Raw genomic sequence first — 21,313 nt, 5'->3', positions numbered from 1 at the left:
TTTTATGTGAATTGCAAATTCCTTCTTTCCTTGTGTTTCTTTTATTCCTTTACCGCTGTTATTTTAACTTTTAATTCAGAAGAGTACATTTCCCAAATAGTATTTTTTTTTAAATACACTTTCGCGGAATCTTTTTTATAAAACAATACTTTTTTTTGTTTTTGTTTCGCTTAGTATCCAGTTTAATCAGAATTCAATCAGGGTATTAGCATTTACAACTCACACACACACAATAAAAACTGCACTTCAAATCAAATTGACCGGTAGCATTTCCCTAAAGTGCATGCTTGTTTTTGTTACTGTTGTGATGAGCCCGAGTGATTTAACTGCTAGAAATGTGTCGGTACTAGAGACCCATACAAGTTTATCAACTTACGCATGCTACTTTGAAGGGGCAGGTTAGTTTCTCCTAAACAAATTACCCTCATCCAATTTAATGACCTCAGAACAGTTTGCCTGCTGTCAGGAGCTGGCTGATATATATTTTAAACTGGTTTGCACCTATCTTGTGATTATTATTATTATTATTATTATTATTATTATTATTATTATTATTATTATTATTATTATTTTATTTATATCTTAGCAGATGCCCTTATCCAGGGCAACCACAGTTTAAAATCAAATGAGAGAAAATAAAAAATACAGCAAAGAATTATGTTTGAGAGCGATTACAACTAAGAGCAGTTAAACTTAAAAATACTTGGTTATAAGAGTAAATTCCATTAAGAGCAAGTAGTAAGTACAATAAATGGATATAAGAACGATTTCAAATAAGAGCAAACACAAAAAATGTGAATGCGGTTACCTTTAAAAGTAAAATCAAGTACAAGATACAGAAAATATAATTATGATTGAGAGCAGTAGTAGAATACAGCAAAGTGTGGAGCAGTTAAGTGCAAGAACAAGATGATACAAGTTTTGATACAATTGGGTGCCATATAGTCCAGTATAGACAAGAGTTGTGAGGTTTAGAGATGCTGTCTGAACAGGTGTGTCTTGAGGAGGCACCAAAAGGTGGTCAGGGTAGGTAGTCCTGATATCCATGGGTAGGTCACTCCACCACTGAGGGGCAAGGGTGTAGAAGGAGCGGGATCTGGAAGCGGGGGAGCGGAGGGGTGGTAGAGCTAATCTGCCAGTGGCAGAGGGACGACAGGGGGTGTAGGGAGAAATAATAGTCTGGAGGTAGGAGTGGCCAAAAAGGTTGAGGCAGCGATAAGCAATTGGATGCGAGCGCTGATAGGGAGCCAGTGGAGGGAGCAGAGCAGCAGAGTAGCGTGGGAGAAGTGAGGAAGGGAAAAGACAAGGCGAGCAGCAGAGTTTTGAATGAGCTGGAGCGGACAGATAGGAAGCAGGGAGGCCAGCCAGGAGGGAGTTGATGTTCTATTGCAGATATAAGGGACTATTTTAGCTACAGTAATTTAGTTGACAAGATAAAATGTAATTGAACAAGTAAAAACCTAACAATTCAGGTAAAGTTAATATCATCTCTTGCAAAGATTACTGCAGTTGAGGTTCATTAGAATGATTTCTGAGGCTGAAGCAGCTGTCATTGCTAATGATTAAGAATATACTGTTTTTAAATGGAAAATTGATAACTGATGTTTATTTATTTATTTATTTTAGTTCTGAAAACGGAAATGTTCATGAATTTTTCCACAACATCGTGTTTTAATTTTCCAGAAAATAGTATTTGATGGTAATATTACAAAGTGAAATGGATCTGAAATTGAGGAAGGAGACTTGGAGGCAGGAAGCTGCAGTTTAATGTGCGGTTATGCACGTTTATTTACAAAAACAGAAGCCAAACACAGACAGAAACAAAATAAAGTTTTAAAGAAAATAAATCATTTAAACAAACGCTCCTTAATATACCTCTCCCTGTTACGGCTGGCCATGCGTCTTTTCTGAACCCTTTCTGTCAAACAAAGGATTTGGTTCCCCTTATATACCATGTGGCTAGGGCTTTATTGACCATCAATTAGACACTCAGGAGCAAACCACATTCAACACGTGGATTGTTAAATATTAAAGCTTGTCTGACACACGTGACAAGTAAAAAAACAACAACAAAAAAAACAAATGAAATAAGTATGCACAGTAAATTATTTTTAAGGTAATGCATAGTTCTGATGTGAAAGTGTTACAAATCACTAACAACCCAGTGACAGTTCCCTCTGCAAGAGTGTGAGCCCAATGTTGACAGTCCGTATTTGTTCAGCTTATGAAGTTACAAATGGAAGTTCATTGATGTGTAATATCATCACTGTAAATATAAATAACAAAATAGTTCACTAGCTAGCTGTTGGCACCCTAATTGTGAGATTCTAAGACTAGCCTTTAATATAGACATAACTAACCTAAACAAATTGAGCTACTTAATGACTTATAATGGACAGTAAACTGACAGTCCAGTGGCTCAGCACAGTTGAAACGATTACAAGCTGGTGATGTACTGTAAGACGCTTGTCTGTCTGTCGGGTGTTTTTCCTTTTTTGTATGGGTAATTGGTCCATCTCCTGGGTGGAAAATTAACTGCAAAGCACTTTGATCTTCTGCTCTCTATCCTGTACCTTCTACTGATCTGGAACAAGCATACACACTGGCTGTGAACGTGAGCCTGCCATACCAGATCTCAGCTCCCCAGCAGGAGTCACTGTACATCACTACAGCGATCAATGTCGGTGACATCCTATATTGTGTATGCAATAGGCATTTTGTCTTGACAGGCTAGGATATTGAAATGTGTTGGGTAATTAAAAATACATTTTTCAGCATACATATATTTTTAAATAAGTAATTATTGTTCACGATTGCTATTTTTTTTTAAACAGCAATGAGCTCGTTTCAGTTTCCACATGAATACTGCTTTCCTACAATTTAGTTTTCTATGAATTCTTCTGTGATTGTTTTTTTTCTCTATCTTTTGTAGCCGCCTCTGATTCATATCAATGTGAGGTAACCGTACTCAAGTGCAAAACTATGAGTCACCGCTAGTTTAATGACATCTAGAGCTGAAGAATTCAAACCATCTGTAGTAATGACACACTATGTAGTAAAAAAAAAAAAGTGGTCTAGCTGTGTCACTTTTTTATGCAATTATTTCTAATAGGTTTAGCCATTAAGTGTCAAGTGCAACCATTTTCAGTGTCCAAAGCAACTGGGATTTGCTTCAATTTTGTTTTATTCTTGGGGTCTGTGAAAAACATGGGTGCTGATTTTTTTCGTCTCTCGTTCGAAAGATCAATAAGATATGGTATGTCAATGAAGGAGTCCAACCCTCCTTTTTTCGTAGGTGATATAAAGTTGGTTAATATGCATTTGTTTTATTTAAAGTTTTATTCAATTAAAATATATTATTACACCCTTGTTGTCATTGTAGCAAACAGTGACTAAAAGAGCAATAAGGTAGTCATTGGCGTTTATAGGTTAGAGTAATACAGTGAAACTGGCAATATTTGAAAGAACAGGAAATGCGTTTAATGTTTGCTCATTAAACTGTATTGTGACCTTCATGATTGAAATGGCAGGCCAAAGGCCACTCAAATAACTTCAGCATATAATTCTACCTGTGGAGTTCATCATCTGCAGACAAATGCAGGTTCATTTTAAATATTTCATAAGGCACTAATATAGACTCCTACCAATTTTGTTTTGGGTGAATTAATCACATTTGTGAACTATTGATTTGCGAAATAATGAGGGAGCAGGGTAAATGTTAATACTTTATCATCTTAAAATTAATTTCTCTGACGGAAATGCAATCGAAGACAGCCATTTCTAACTTTTTCCAAGCACAATATCCACCTGCAGCAAGTATTATAATTTTAGAACTTTGTAATAAACCCAGCCAAAATGCCATAGGAAATGAAGTTTGTACAAGCAGTGCTGTTGAACACATTAGATGTGTCATTACCATTCATTCTCATCCTTCAGTTGAACTAAAATAGCTGCACTTGCTTTTGCTATTTAAAGATATTGAAGTAGAAGGTTATAGCAAAATGATTTACAGATAGTAATTGCATTTCAAGGCTTATCCATTTCCATAAATGAGATCACAAATGTAATCTATAATGGGGCTTAACACAACAGTGTCAATATTTGCATCCTTACTTGCTGAGAATTCAAATAACCTCTTCTATTACAGCCTCCACTTTGTGCACATAAACTGTAGTTGAAACTTCTGCAGGTTTAGTTGACATAGCCCTTTTTAAAATATGCTGAAGAATGTGTGCAAACATCTCCTTTAACACCATAAAAACTAAGACAAACCTTGCTGAAAGTCATCGGAATGTCACTCAAAAGTGAAAGAAAATACTGCTGTCATTATTTTTTCAAGTAAGAACATATGGTAACTCTGTGTCTCCCGTTACAGGTAAACAGATTAAGATATGCTGTGGATTTATATGTATGTTTGTATGCAACAACTTTTGAGTTTGTTTGTGAAAGAAAAGTATGAACCTGCACACGTACTGGTACCTTTGAAAGCTGCATTGTTGCACATTCACAAACTAAATTGCTGTAAAACGTGTCCCAATTTCCAATTGTTTTCACTTTTCCTCAGGGACTGCCACATTACAACACACTTCACAACCCTCTGACAAATTGTTGTAGTAACCACTGAACCCTGTTTCAGGCTGTGTTGACAGCAGGATCGTTTTTCATAATATTTTCCACAGGAAGTAAAAAATATATATATTGAATTATTTATGCAGTAGATATTTGCATTGTCATGTAACAAAAATATGTTATTCCCAGCTTCCAAAACAACTGCTTGACTCCCAATACCATAATACAGGGCCAGGAGTTCCCAGGGGGCATTGCACAGCTGGTTTAGGGCAGAATGCCAAACAGTCATTTTTAAAACTTTTAATTACAAGCCTTTGGATGCACAGAATCAAAAGACAATATTTGTGAATCTCTTTGGAAACACATATTTACTTTCTATTCTGCAAATAATCAAAAATAGTCTGCACTGTAAATGTTTATCACGTTACCATTTACTTCCCATCTCAGCATAATTATGTGTGCCATTAAAAATGTTTGCAATATCAAAAACCTTAAGATACAAATATAATAATTAACAATGATAAACTTTGTATTAAAGCCAAAATAAAAAAGATCCAAAGATTTAATTTTAAATGTCTAGGGATAAGTTAAATTTGAACACAGTTATAAGTATTTTAATTAATTATCGTATCTTAATAAAAGAAGGATCAAAGGTTCCCAATTTAATGTAAATAAATGTAATTAAAACACAAAGATTCTAGTTTAACGTAATAATATATACCTTTTTGGTTCATAGAAGATGATTTCCATTCCATTACATATCAATGCTTTAGGTACCAGACAAAATGAAATGAGAAAATCTTTAAAAGTAAAAATTATATTTGTTTATTTAGAAATTACAAAATTCTACAGAAATGTCAGAACTGGCATTCAAAGTATATTCAACACATTTAATCAGAAACATGTACACAGAATTAATTTAATTAAATAAACTGTATAGTCACCATATGTTCTGTAAGAGGAAAGATCTAACCTAAATTGTGAGACAAAAATAAATCACACGAAGAACATTATTTTCCAATCTTTTTTAGAATAAAGTTGAATAAAGCGATGTTCTTTGTCCTTCCAAGCAAGGTGTTTTAGTAAAATTTCATAGCAGTTTTGAAGAATATAATGTGAAGAAATGTGTCCAAGTATTTGTCTTTCAGTATATACAGAATTCCTTTTTATTCCAGCAATTACTTGTTTTATTTATAGTTTGTTGACAGTTTTACTAATGTTAATAGCAAAGTAATTATCCCAGACTTGCTATTTAACAGTTGGTTTCAGCAATGTTCAGTAAACCAAGTCCTTGGTTTGTTGTATAAAAGTTATTTTTCCTTGAAATGTTCCAGTTGAAGTTGCTTTCAATTAGATTCAGAGTTTTGTATATCATGAAGTTGCAGTGCAGACATAACATATTTGGTAATTTTCAAGGAGAGAGCTTGATTAGAGATTTTCGGAACAGAGTTTTTAAGAGAGGCAGGTTTTTTTTTAAGGAGAGAGCTTTTTTTTTTACATGAGAGAAAGAGTACGAGTTAATTATAAATCACCATTCTAAACCAACTGCAAACAAGTGCCAGTCCTTGTATCACATTCTAGGCATGCGCAGTCTTTCACAGATGTGAGATTAATTTGGAAATTAAAACAAATTAACTTTCAAAGAAACATAATATTTTATTATCTGTTGAATGTTAGTTAAGGTTTTCTGAAGAAATGCCCTATCTTCACATACAAAATATATGTGCATTCTAATATATGTGCATTCTAATTTTGAAGTTTATTACCATTTATCCGCCATGATCAAGCTCTTCAGCAACGTCACCCACATGTACAGCGCTAATGATAGTGGCTACAGGAAAGCGAAAGTGAGGTGTGCTAATGTAAGTGCATACAGCACTAATACCCAGTATCTTTCTAAACAAGGGATTTAGGGGAGCTCCCTAAGCTGAATCTCAAAACAATAATTGTGTGAATATAGTAATTGTTGCAGCTGTGTATAATGGTATTTAAAACAGGATTCATTTATCTGACTTTTTACATATCCGCCCTGACTCTGGTCCCACTGCAGTCGGATATGCAACAGACTACTGTATAAGAGTTCACAAGAATATCCTTAATTTTAATGTTTTAAATATGCTTTGTCCAACATTAAATCTTTAAAGCATCAGTTCAACACAACGTCCATCTTCCACCAGATGGCGCAGTTACTCTATATCCAAGCATATTTCAATAGACATAAACATTCCTTTGAAGTAGCTGTCTGTTGATGGCGCTCAAGATGAGAAATTTAACTGATTAAAATCAGTCCCTTTTGTTTACCAAAGTGTGAGTTCTGGCCTATTATTGTCTTTGAAGTAGAACATTGAATGAAAGTATAAACAATTGTTTGTTTGAAGCTTGGTCCATCTGTTGGAGGTCATCCACAGTTTGAAAGCAATGGGTGCTTTTGTGCTGCGAATAGCATAGTCTGTGATGCTCTTGGAAAGAATAAATGACATTTGTTTTTGTGACACTTTTGCGTGGGTATGCCTATGAGTGACTGGAGAGACACGCAGGATTGGTGTGTTTGTCACGCCCCACAGGCGCACAGGATTTATTAACACACAAGAAAACAAAAAGTTAACAAGCAGGTCATGTGACGTTACCAGTGATGGTAACGCACAGAGGACACATACAGCAAGCTGTATAAAAGCAAAATAAAACAGTACAAAAACTATAAATAAAAGGTGCCGTAAAAATGGCTAGCGCTACTCCCCTAAACAGGAGGTCCCGCTGGAATACACTTCTCTCTATACTGCAGGCTTTTGATGCCCGAAACTAAGCTCTCTTCCTACCCCGGCCCCGGTATACACACGACCTCTGGTGGTTGCAGTTTCTTCTAGCGTGAATGCTGGAACCCTGACCCTGGTTAACCCATGCAGTCGTCAGCAGTCTCCAGTTCTCTCCAGCGGGATTCCAGACCTCCGTAGCGCAGAGTCTGATGGCCTTGCAGCAGCCTCGACCAATCTCGGCCAGATGTTTTTAAGGAAGCAGACACTCAGTTGGGACACGCCCACCTACTGGTCAGGGATTAGCAGAACCAATCGCTTACTGCCTTTCCCCTCAACTAAACACAGCAGGCAGCAAGTCCCAACCAAGCACCCGCTAGCAAATAATTATTTAATTAAAACACAATTCCAAATAAAAACTCAAACAAACACATTTTCACGTGCAGGGGTCCCCTGCCTCTGAGCTAAAACTTACAAAGCGGCTCTAACGTTCTTCACACATTATTGCCTTGTTCAGTCTATTAGAATCAAATATATGAATTCAGAATAGGATAGTTTGGTTAGCCACAAAATCTGCACACAAACTACAGTGTATACCCTTTTGGGACTTTCATGCATCGTTTTTACTATTTATTTATTTATTATTTATTTCTTAACAGACGCCCTTATCCAGGGCGACTTACTGCAGGTGTTTCTTTAGTAGGGGATGAAGATGAGCAGCTTTAATTGTATACTTAGCAAAATTAACTGACTTGTTTTTAAAGTTGAAAATAAGACCCAGATTTTATTATAAATGTTAGTAAATATTCATTAGTCCTTGTGACAGAGAGTGAATGAATCCGAGTCAACAATCTCCCTCCCAACCTGTGAGGGCGCTGTATAACAGGAACAGTGTGCCCTGGACTGGATGGTTTGGCAGTTCATTCCAGGGTCAGTTGGAAGTCGGCCATCCAGAAAGGAGGCGGGGTCACAATACCAGAAGTCATCGCCTTAATACCGTGTATTTCACCACTTACACTGAGAGCACTCACGTTGGACTGTGATCGTGTGTGTATAAGTGTCACGGGATTATTGTTGTTATTATTTCAGGACTGAAATCCCAGTGGGGTTTTGGCTGGGCAACTACACATGGGTGTGTATTGCCAGCCTTATTATTTATAAAGCAAAAATAAAGCTTTCATTAACTGTGGAAATGTGTTAGGTCGTTATTCTACTGCACTGCATCAGCACGACACCTGAGCACTGCAAACCACTTTGCCACAGTGCTGTAATTTGAAAAACTTAAACCAAAATGTTGAATTTTCTAGAGAATAATTTGCCATGCATGAAGAAGGGTTTTTGATTTACAGGTTACAAAAGGCTGCCTGTGGCTGTTCATGCACAGCATATGACATAATTAATATATAGAACGGGTAACATTGAAGCAGTGACAAAAACTAGGAAAGTTATTCAGTGTTTTATGAGAGAGTGCACCCAAGTGAATGCATTGGCTCAGGTTTATTCCATTTGTATTACTGTTAGATGTTTTAGCAACATTTTCACAAAAAACATAAGAACAAAATACATTCATATACTTAATTTATATGAAAAACATATGAATTTCTGCTGCCTTATTCATATTTAAGACACACTCTATTGTAGCTCTGTGTCAAAGTGGTAATTAGTAGCAGGTGTATTGCAGGCGTGGTGCGGATGCAGTAATCCCAAGAACAAACAGACAACAAAGTACGGGTGAAATGGTTGGTTTAATGATTGTTAATCCAATGGTCTGATGACCAGCCAGCAAATAATAATGAGCTGGCAATACACAACAATGTGTATTGCACAGTAGTAAAAAGGGTTGCAGTCCCGTAAACAATAAGCACAGTACTAACACACACAATTAGACACACACACACACACGATCACAAGTCCAAAGTGAGTGCTCTCAGTGCTTGTGGTGAAGTACAATATAATACGTGCTATAGTTGTAAAACAAGTGGTGATAACAATGTTAATCGTGACTGTAGTGCAGTGTTGATCTGGTTTTGTGCGGCCATTGGCGACAGCTCCGGATTTGTGTTTAGCCGTCTAGTGCTATATAATAAAAACACAGACAGTTACTAAACAGACAAAATAAACAAAACGCTCATGAACTTTTTCTTTTTTAAAGTTTGGGAAATCTCCCGGTCCTTCCAGTTCCGTCCTTCTCTGAACCAAGCGAAGGTAAACGATTGCAGCTGACTCTATTGCGTGCAGCTGCTACCTCGTTTACCTTCTTCCAGGCTGACCAACTTCCCGACCCAGGAAATGAACTGTCAGGCCAGCCCGTCCAAAGCCTTTCCCTTTCACTACTTAGCGCCCTCACAGGTCGGGAGGGAGATTTACAACCAAAACTTATATTTCTGGCACAGGCTCCCATTAATCTGTTACTGAACTATCATACCTGCAATTGTGCTTATACTTTGCCGTTTAACCAGAGTTTTAATACAATTTTAATCATGTTTTCCTGATAAATATAAATGTCTATACCACGCTTCAAACTTGTTTGGAGAATCCTTGTTGTTAGGTCATTGACTGTGATTTCTGATTTCAGAAAAAAGTAACATTTTGTTAGCCCTTCCTGCTCTGTAGTAAAAGCACGCTTATGAATAAAATGCAGAAAGAAGATTGCATCCAAGATTTTGATATTAATATTCATGCATTTGCTTATCTTTCTGTCACTGTATTGGTTTGCCAACTCCCCCCCCCCCCCCCCCCATATAATAAGGAAATGGATACTAGTCTACCCAGACTCTGCTAAACATGGGAGCTTCTTTTCTCCCTGTGCCTGACCCTTGACTGCCAATCTCGGTAAAGGAAAATAGTTTCTGGATTGCCTGGGGATGCAGGGATGTAAATCAAGCTGAGGTTTGGTTTAAACTGCTACCGTGAATGCCGGAGTCAGTCAAAAAGCCTGATAACTGAGATATAGAATTATCATCAATATAGAATGTGTGATGATAGCGACCTATTTAGAGCGGTGAACACAGGGAATAGCATTTTCTTCTCTCAATTCAGTCAGTAATGCTTGACCATGGATTGAGGTTGGAGGTGATAGTCATATGCATGAAGACACGCTATCAATCGCTCCTTGTTTTTACTCTCTTGCTAGTTTAATACTTTGCTGGAGGTTAAGAGGAAGTGCACAAAAAGTATCTGAGGAGAACAGAGTAGCTATTGTATATTTAATATCCAGAAGTCTGTTTAGACTCTGAAGACGGCACCGCTCTGCTTTTCATGCACCTGTTTAGTTTTCTTGTGTTGTCCCTCCCTCCAGCTCCTTCCCACTCCATCCTTTGTGGTCACCAGAGAAATGCTTTATCACAAGGTTAAAGGGACGAATGAATTATCTGGAATTAAAGATTGGTATTGCACACTCAGAAGTAAAACAATCTTCTATTGATAAATTTGATAGTTCATGGAAATTATCTTTTTTTTTAATGCGCCTGATACCACTGAAGAATTATGTGGCTGCATGACACTGGGTTTTGAAATTAAATGTATTTCATTTTAATTTTGTGAAATGATTAAAGTTATTGAATTACATTCAATTTAATTAAATGGCTTTTATGATTTAATATTTGTGCAAGGGAGACGGGATGGCGATTAAAAGTATGATTGAATGATGAATTGTATTCATAATTGTTGTAGATAACAGCCCAGTGTCTCAGGAGACAAAAAGGAGAAAGCCATCTCTCTGATGGCTTAGTGATTATAAAACCAGTAAACAGAGCATTCTATTTGTCTTTTCTTTTTATTCTTTGATTTAAGAGGCTTTCAAGAGGCTTCACTTTTAAACCCTATAGATGTATTTATATAGTTTGTTTCACATTTAATCCATTTATCTTTGTATTTTATATTTTATTTTCATTAAACATTAAACTGCACTAGAATATTTTAAATTGTAGAGCAGTGTCACACGTTGCAGAAGAACTGTCCCTTTCTCTATTAATCACCATCATATGAAACACTCATTTATAGTCTTCTCATGCATGTGTGATTGATTTTTAAAACATTGCTTTATTGTACATGGGATGGTTCCATCATATTTTAGGACATTTTATCACTGCATCTGTGTCTGGCTGCACACACAAGTGCCTCTGATATTAGGTTATTTAGTGGTATCCATTGAAGTTGCAGAATATACAAAGGTCTTAAACAGCTATGCACCTCACTTGTAAAATACTCTGCTTAAAAATGTTCTTCAACTTCGACTGTATTCTAAATTTCTAAATCTAAAAATGTAATGTGTTTCTTTGCCAAAGCTTACTGTTAATAACGAGCGCATATAACGGGCCTTGAGTTGCTAATTAGTTACAGAAATACTGTATATTGTATTGTATAATACCAGACCTGCAAAATTCTAAAATTCTGTTTTCTGGGGTACACCGCTCCCAATACTTTATTTATTTGTTTATTTATTTTTAAATAAAGGCTACTTATTTGATCTTTTTGGTAAGAAACTATATCTGTGCAATAATTGTAGATAAAACATTCCATATTGGAAGCCACACAGTTACAATTATGAATGGATCACAGAGTTATCACTGACATAAGCCCAATAAAGGTGTTGTTATGTTGTTTTCTTTCTGATTTAGTTCCTGAGAAGAATAGTCATCGCAGTTATTATTTTGAGGTGTACTTGCCGCTCACTGTGTGTTATTCCTCTGGCTTCGCCCTGCCCAGGCATAGTTCACCATCCTTCCATCTTATTGTTTACTGTAAAACCTTGATATCCTGTGAGTTAAGAACAGGCTTAATGTAAAGCTTGTCTTAACATTGTCTTTATTACACTGGCCAGAGACCCACACTTACAACTGCATTGTCATATTTTCTACATTTTCTTTAAATTCTCAAATTAATAATCGATACCCGGGTAGTAAAGAGTCAGGTCAGGTCGGGTAATTTATATATATATATATATATATATATATATATATATATATATATATATATATATATATATATATATATATATATATTACTTTATGAGACTCACTGCATGTGATCTTTGGGGAATGTACAAGGTTTTTTGGACACAAAGATCATATTTTAAAATGTAAAGCTCAGTAATTCCCTTGTAAAGAAGGCCAAGTCTGCCACACACCACACTCTTGATGGGACACAGAGAACATCAGTTATTGTGGCACGGACATCTGCATTGACACCAAGCTTTAGGATAGAAAATGCATGAAAGGTTTCAATACATTATATCCAGACTTCAATCATTATTTGTTTTTTAATGTTACATGCCCTTTGAGACTGCCTTCTGTTTGCAAAAGTCACACATTCAAAAACCATTGGTTAAAACAGTTAACAGCTATGAAAGTTTGAAACCAGATCAACTGCAGAATACAGCAGATATATTATAGGAACTGTGACATATTGAAGTTAATGTACAACTGCAACTTGACAATCTGTGCCCCGTTAAAAATCAGGGATCGAAAACCTTTTAGCAGAAGACACAAACTCAGGTTTACTGGAGGGGAAGATTGCTTTGGGAAAAAAGGATGAAATGAAGAAGTACCAAAGCAACGGTAGATAAATCCTTTGGTGTTCAGTCTCATTCTCTGTGTTAACATTTTCCAATATTTACCATAGCCAAAGTTATTCTGTCAACAGTGCTGTCAGTGGAAAAGTCGGGCTACAAAGAGTAATTAAACATTTTACTTGGGAGAACTTGTTCGCTCCTTTTCCTACTTCTCTCTGTAGATAAGCCCTTATACTGTAAGGCCTTCTATACTGTTTCTGATATTAGGATTTTAATAAAACACCGCTTTTTACCTTAAAGGCTAAAGGATTTTCTTTTATTACAATTCAAAACATTGTCACTGCCCATGTTTTTTTTTTTTTTGTGGAAGATATTTTTCTTCTTTGTTTATATTGTATTCTTCAGTTTGGAATATGCAGCGATTTCAAAGGCAATGCTATCGATGAAAAGTTGCTGCTGCCTCTAAATACCTACAGTAATCCCTTCATGTTCTCTATTTCAAATTCACTTCAATCAAGTCTTCAGGAAAAGTACTGGGATGCAACAGTTTAAATTGTATGTTGTAATTGAAATATATCTATACATTTAACACTAGAAGCCCCGCGGCAGTCATTTTGGTAGTTTTTGGTTTTAAAATGTAATTTTCTTCAGTCGTGTAACACATATGGGGCTGTGCGTTCGTGTATCTTTCTGTCCGTATGTATTAAATATTCTCACAAAGCATGAAACGTGGAAGTGCAGAAATAAAGGAGATATATTACATTTTACCTAAAAGCCCTGGGAGCAGTCACATTGACGGCCACACAGAAAACAATTGTATTTTGATTATACAGAACGGTATTGTACTTTATTATTTTTATTTATCAGTTTGCCATGTGTTTAGCTGTAATCAGATTAGTCTCTACTCTGCCTGAATGAATGACTGACAGTCTATTGTTTTCAATCAGCCTTTTGAAGGCTGGCGCCTGCTTGCCAGCTGCACTGCTTTGGTCAGTCAAATCGGGACCAGTGAAAATAAATACCAGAGACCTAGTAGTTTTACAACGCAACAAAATATTGAGTTGATGTTTTGGATCAGATGGCACGGAAGTTCCAACTGTTTCTCCTTTCGTTATACTATTTACAGTGTTTTGAATACAGCTGTCAGAAAGACGGCTGCGGGGCTTCTAGGTATATCTCTGGTCCTTCTAGTGTTAATAATATATTCAGTGCATATTTATACTGCAAGCGTGGGTATATCTAGCGTGGGATACATTTTTCTATAAGTGGAATAACATGCTGTGAACAGGCTGGCTGGTGGTTACGTCAGGCCAGGAAATGCAGGACACAGAGTGGTGAGTGAAATATGCTGGTGTGCAGATTTAATAATAAATAAACGGTTTAAACAAACAAAACGAAACACTTTTGTAAAGCAAAACGGCAAGGTGGCCAAAACGAACAAACAGATACAGAACAAGTACCGTGCTGTTTCCACTCCAACACGCGTAGCAATTGTTATGATTTTAATTATTATTTTTCCTTCTGTCTGCCGTTCTTTGTGCCTGAACACACCAACCACATGTGCGTGAAACACTCACTCTTTTATGCAGCTGTGCCGAGACTCGATTGCTAATCAATCACTCAATTGAATCTCGGCACAGTCTGCACGTGGACTAATTGTGCACTCCCCATGCCCCCATACAAATACCCATTTTAATCTGCGCGTGAAGTGATTGTGCAATCCCTGTGCCTAAATACAAATATACATTTTAAATCACCTGTGCTACAGAACCCACACTGTGTGCACCACTACATACATACATATAAACATAAAATACACACAGGGGTGGGGCACCCCACCACACGTGTAATTCAGGACAGAGCTACGCTTCAGCAGTTTAAACAATACTGCCACGGATACATGTTTTATACAACGTTTTTTTACAACTTTAAAATGTCTGAAATAATTTCAGATTTCTATTGTTGTTTTGATTTGGACCCCGATTTTCCAAGTTTAGTCAAGAAATGTCAGTGTGATTTGCCCAGACAGCCTTTATCCCCTTCATTATCACCGGTAACAGTAGGAAACAACAGAGTCTGCAAATTGACAGACTGAGCTCAAGATTCTATCTTAAAAGACGGTTGTGAAAAGGCCATAACCAGTGTTAAATTAGTTAATCAAATTAATTAATTTAATATAAAAAATGTAAACATGTTATTGCTATTTATTTTACATATATACTTGTGGTATAAACTTAGGAGGGCCCTTGCATAAAGGCAAATAACAACTGTATTCCATGAACGATCATTCAATACCCTCTCTCTCTCTCTCTCTCTCTCTCTCTCTCTCTCTCTCTCTCTCTCTCGTTCTCTCTTTCTCTCTCTCTCTCTATATATATATATAAAGAGAGAGAGAGAAAGAGATAGATATAGATATAGATATAGCGTGTGAGTTTGGAGGCTTGCATGGTGATAGCATTGTGTGATTGTGTACATGTGGGAGTGATTGATTGATTGTTTTATTTGTCTGATTGTGTAAGTGACTGGGAGAAAAGTGGCTAGGTGGGGATTGAATAATTGTCAATCAACCCTATCTATGTGGTATAAAAGGGAGAAAAAGAGTGTTTGTTTAGAAAGAGTGTAGGAGAAGAGTGAAAGCCTGTGTGGCATGAGTGTATTTGAAACCTATAGTTTGTACTTTTGTTTAAGTTTTTTAATAAAACCACTTTCTTTTGTTCCTGAAAACCAAACCTTGTACTGAAAACTGCACTAGACAGCACAATGTCACTATATATATATATATATATATATATATATATATATATATATATATATATATATATATATATATATATATATATAATACAATGAAAGGGGGTAGTACAGATTAAAGATAGTAAGAGGTAAGGAAATATGTGTATGTGTAAACTTTTTGCTCTTAACTTTAGAACACCTTAGTACAAGGGTATTTGAGGGTACTATAATCTAGGGCATAGCAACCAACTTTGATAAGAACCACACAAAACAAACAGTAAAGTATAAATGTTCCATCTCTGAGCTGAAATGTTGCACTCAACCAAAGATGCAATTTAAGAAAAGTAAACCTGTTCAAACACGACTGTATTCCTGTACCATTGCAGTCATGTGCTATGACCAGCCTGTGAAAACTTCACAAATTTACTGTATGATCCAGCCCTTCACTGCAAACTGATGAGATTATCAAATACCAGTTATTGGACATGCCAGTGGACAAGCTATCGTTGTAGAAAACTGTGGCTTTTGAAACATATTTTTGTGTACTTTGCGTTATTATGTGAATGTTTATGGAATTCAACAACTGTCCAAATAGATTACAAAATGAGATCCAGTAAATAATTTATATTCACACTGTACTGTTAAATACACAGTTTTTATTTCACCACTTGTATAAAAGCTCCACTACACATCATGCTTCTAAACTGGTATATAGTGAAAAGTTATAATTTTAAGTGAATATTGTTGACATAAAATAAAGCATATGAAATTAATTTACTTTTCTAAAAACTTTTGTACATTTTACAAAAATGTCAAATATTTGTTTTATAAAGTGTTTCTGCTGTACTTGCTGTACAGCAGGTGAATGATGAGCAAGCAGTCCCAAAAGCTCTAAGAAGCTACAATAATACCGACATCACTTATCTGCTGTGTGAAAAAGGACCTTCCATGCTCCTGTATTAAGGATGTCAAGTTTGGTAAATTACCAAAAAGTGATAAAAGAATGAATGAACCTGGAGTCCAAGGTTAAAAGAAAAAACAAGTCTGGAGACTGATGTAAGAATGAAAAATGATGGTTTTGTTAAAACAAATCAACAAAAAAGTTTTTAACCAAATGTTCAAAGTGTGAGCCGGACATGATGTGACAGAGTTAAAAAGAATGAAATATTGTTTAACGTTCAGTTGCGTTCTCTGCAGCCACCCACCGAATTGCAGTTTTTGTCTCACCGGTGCAAGATAAATGTTACGTTGTTTCATTAATTTCTTATAGCGCCGCTTCCCTTAGTCAATTTGTGTGACAGATTATGTTTGAACCTTTCCCCTAAGCAAACCTCTCTGCATTAAGAAAATCCCATAGTTCAGTTGGCAATTTCAAATGCAGGAAGCCATTGCGTAACTAACTGTAAACAAATAACCAAACCTTTGCCTTTGTTAGTTATGCTTGATGGATTTTATGCTCAAGTGAACTGTTTTCTCTGTCTTATTTAGAGCCGTTCAGCGGGTAGGGATGGTACTGAGAGACCTAAAAGATTGTTTTCTTTGCAGCCCCTATTAAACCATTTTAATGGTAAAACAAATTGCATTTAAGTATCATTGCTCCCAGATTTGTTTTAAAAATGTTGTGATTGTTTTAATGGTAGCTTGAGGAAAGTGAACCCGGCTGGTAAGTTGTAAAGTGAATTCAGGGATCAACACGTCAGTAAATAAAGCTCACTGAGGAGCAGGACATGAAGCAGCAGGGTACTCATGTACAGTAGCTTTCTATTTACAGTATGTGTGGTAGATTTCTTTTTTTTATTTAGCTTTAAGCATATAAAAACTCAAGAGAATTTGAGTTCCAAAAAAACTTTTATAGGACCATGTAGCTGGGCGATTGCCCTGCACGTGTGTATTTAGTGTTGGTATAATTTGTATGGGGAAATGGGTTTATTGTGTATCGTTTTAGAGCTGATTTGTGTGATTACATTATTGTTTACAGACGGGCGCTCGATTGAGACTTGCTGTCTGCTAGGCTTGGTTCAGGGGAAGGGCAGCAAGTGATTGGCTGTGCTGGACCTCAATCAGCAGGTGTCTGTCAGTTTAAAAACATTCGCGGGAGATGGCTTGGGGCGGTTGCTTGTGAAGGCAATGCCCAGCCAAGGCCGTATAAAGCAGCAGGAGTCGTTGTATGAATACCGGCTCATCAGTAGGTTAGTTTAGGGGATAGTGATCCCATGTGATATATAGCAAGGGTTACATAGTGTAGCCGGTTCCTGGAGTGGGACACCTCGTTTTAAGGCTAGTGCGCACCCTCTGGGGCACCTTTTATTTGTAATTTTTGTACTGTGTTTTATTTTGTATTTTTGTACAGCTTGATGTATGTGTCCTTGGTGTGTTACCATGGCTGGTAACGTCACATGACCATATTTACTTTTGTTTCTGTTTTGTATTAATAAATCCTGCTCGCCTGTGCCGGCGTTTCACCCTGTCACAGACCAGAAAAAGACAGGGCTTTAACCCTTTCCGGTCCATTGTCGGACTGAGTCCGACATTGCAATTATTCCTCACAGGTCCTTTGTCGGACTGGGTCCGACATCATTATAGCAACGCAAAAAACGGGTTTCTAGTCATTTTTTCTCCGGAAAAAGCCGAGAAAACCATTCAATTGCCGAGTGGGAGCGACAAGAGCCGAGACAAATCGAAAAAAAAAAAAAAAAGGCGTATCTCATGAATAGTCATACATGGTATCTGGTATCAGATAACGGGGCGGGTCGTAAGTAAACAAATTGGCTGACTGAATCAGCGCACAGAAAACACGGACATTTGCAGAGCTTTTTTGAGATGTTATAGTAATAAAACAATGACTTGGATCGCATTATTGAGGAGTTTGGTGATAAAACGAGTGATCCGGAGATGATCGATCGGTATGTACGACTATTATTATTATTATTATTTATTTCTTACATAGGTGAACGCTATAGCAAACGAAAGGGTGGGGCGGGGCTGGAGATGCCTAGTGAGTGCTTTGTTGATATGCAGGGCCATTTAAACCCGTTTGACAGTGGAAAAAAATACTTTTAAACAGCGCGTCTAAAATTAACTGCGCGTGTGAAAATTAATTAGACCTGACGTGCGATTAATAAATGGACCGCAAAGGGTTAATATGTGAAAGATTAAAGAATACTGAAGAGATGTTTTTAAACATGTAAGGAGACAATTACAAATGCAGGTATGGGCTCCTGAGTGGCGCATCCGGTAAAGGCACTCCACATGGCATGCAGGATGCGCCCTATAGCCTGGAGGTCGCTGGTTCGAGTCCAGGCTGTTCCACTGCTGATTGTGGATGGGAGTTCTCAGGTGGCGCCACACAATTGGCCGTGCGCCGCCCAGGTGGGGGAAGGATTAGGTCGACCAGGGTGTCCTCGGCTCACTGCACACCAGCGACCCCTGTTGACTGGCCGGGTGCCTGTGGGCCTGCCTGTAATTTGCTCAGACCTGCGTGGTCCTCTGACACTGTAGCTCTGAGGTGGCTGCATGGCGGGCCTGCAGAGTGAAAAGCATGTTTTGGAGGACGCGTGTGTCTGTCTTCGTCGTTCCTGAGTCAGGGGCTGGCAGCATTTCAAATTGGGGGTAAAATCTGAAAAATAATTGGTGATTCCAAATTTAATTTCACCTTTCTAACATTATTTAATGTATGGACTTCTAACAAAATTAGTTGTTTAGACTTTACATTGTGTCGCTAATTACTGTGTATTTACATAGTAATTACTTAGTAAATACATGTGTGTACTTACACATAACTACAGTGTTATTATGCATAGTAAAAATGCATAATGTTAATGTTTTTTGCATGATATAACCCAAACCCTAATTCTAAACCAAACCAAACCCCAACCCTTTTCTGATACACTTGTGTAATTACATATATTGTGCAAAAAATCTTACATGTTAAGTATATTTTAACTATGAATAACATTGTAAATGTGTGTACACACACATGTATTTACTAAGTAACAACTATGCAAATAACACAGCAATTAGAGACACTTAATGTAAAGTTTTACCCAAAATGATATGATCAGGAAAATAGCTTTGTGAAATACATGTTGCGAATGTACTGTACTGTATAATATAGAGCTCCATCGTAACTTGTAAAGAATTGTGTGCTAAGTGCATGTAGGAAATATCATTAACTTTTGCGGTCCATTGTCGGACCCTGTCCGACATCATCAAAAAAACGCAAAAAAACGGGTTTCTAGTCGTTTTTTCTCCGGAAAAAGCCAAGAAAGCCATTCAGTGGCCGAGTGGGAGCGACAGAAAAAAAATAAAAATAAATAAATAAATAAAAAATAGGCCTATCTCATGATTAGTCATACATGCCGCTGGCATCCCATATGGGCGGTCATAAGGAAACAAGCTGAATGGTACTGTATCAGCGCACAGAGACTATCATGGATATTTGCAGAGCTTTTTTGAGATGTTACAGTAATAAAATAATGACTTGGATTGCATTATTGAGGAGTTTGGTGATAAAACGAGTGATCAGGAGATGATCGATCGGTATGTACGACTATTATTATTATTATTATTATTATTTATTTATTAGCATATGTGAAAGCGATAGTGAACGAAAGGGTGGGGCGGGGCTGGAGATGCCTAGTGAGTGCTTTGTTGATATGTAGGGCCTTTTAAACCCGTTTGACTGTGAAAAAAAACTTTTAAACAGCGCGTCTAAAATTAACTGCGCGTGTGAAAATAAATTGGACCTGACGCGCCTGACGCACATTTAATAAATGGACTGCAAAGGGTTAAACGGTAACAGTGTAACTACATAAATGTACCTGTATTTTGAAGTGTATCCCACTAGTCACAATAAATCCCTTAGAAACCCTTAAAAATGTGGAGTATAGAAGGTCCTTTAGCAGGTTCGCAAAAAAGAAATGTTGACTAGGGGTATAAAATAAAGTATAGCCCTTTGAAAGGGTTTGTTTTCAGATAAGATTTATTATTATATTATTTTAATATTCGCAGTAAGCATGCTCATTTCCATGCCAACAACAAGCACCCACGGTCACTCTTCTAGCAAAATCCATCAATTCTGTTGATCAATCAATGATCTATTGTGGTAATGCCGAAGGGACAAACACGAATAACATAGGGGCAATTTGGTGCACAGGGGAGAACATCAATAAACATAACTGAAATGCATTTAGGCTTAGAAACCCACTGAACAGTCATGTATAATGAAGTCAGACTTCACACAGCACCAACATTTAACCCCCAGTTTAAAAGCTGTGTAATTACACTGTTAACAGCAATTTTTATGCAAGGCATCCTAGGGTGCCAGCAGGGATAATGCAAGGATCCATTCTCTTTGTTGGAGAACTTTAAGCAAGAAGAACTACAGTTGTCTAAATCTCTGTGTCACTGTCTAGACGCCATTCATAAATCAATAGTCAGTCCATACAGTGTGTTTACTGGTGTAGTGATGCTTTATGAATACAAACATCGACCTGTATTTTGCAATGTATCCAATAGACATGCACAGTATCCTTTCTAATTCGTTTTTAAATTTCAATATTATGTTTGGTTTCAGTCTTGACTTAAAATTGCAGGGGTCCCGGTTTCATGTGTAGGGAAGCAGGCATTTCCTCTCACTCATTGTCGTATTAATCTGCCAAGCTAAAGAGCACCCTCTGCTGCACCAGTTGCTAGTCTGGTCTAAATCTGCTTGGCTTTGGAATTGCTTTGTGGCAAACATACCTGTTCA

The 21,313-nt window shown here is 36.9% G+C and overlaps 1 protein-coding gene across 2 annotated transcripts in view; it reads left to right on the top strand.

Moving 5' to 3' along the window:
* LOC117409054 (catenin alpha-2) overlaps positions 1-21,313 on the top strand; it is a 520,292-nt gene that overhangs the window by 356,925 nt on the left and 142,054 nt on the right. The gene's annotated exons all lie outside the window — the stretch shown is intronic.

The sequence above is a fragment of the Acipenser ruthenus genome, chromosome 2, assembly GCF_902713425.1.
Source record: "Acipenser ruthenus chromosome 2, fAciRut3.2 maternal haplotype, whole genome shotgun sequence".
NCBI classification, from domain to species: domain Eukaryota; kingdom Metazoa; phylum Chordata; class Actinopteri; order Acipenseriformes; family Acipenseridae; genus Acipenser; species Acipenser ruthenus.
This window is presented reverse-complemented; position numbering and strand designations above follow the sequence as displayed.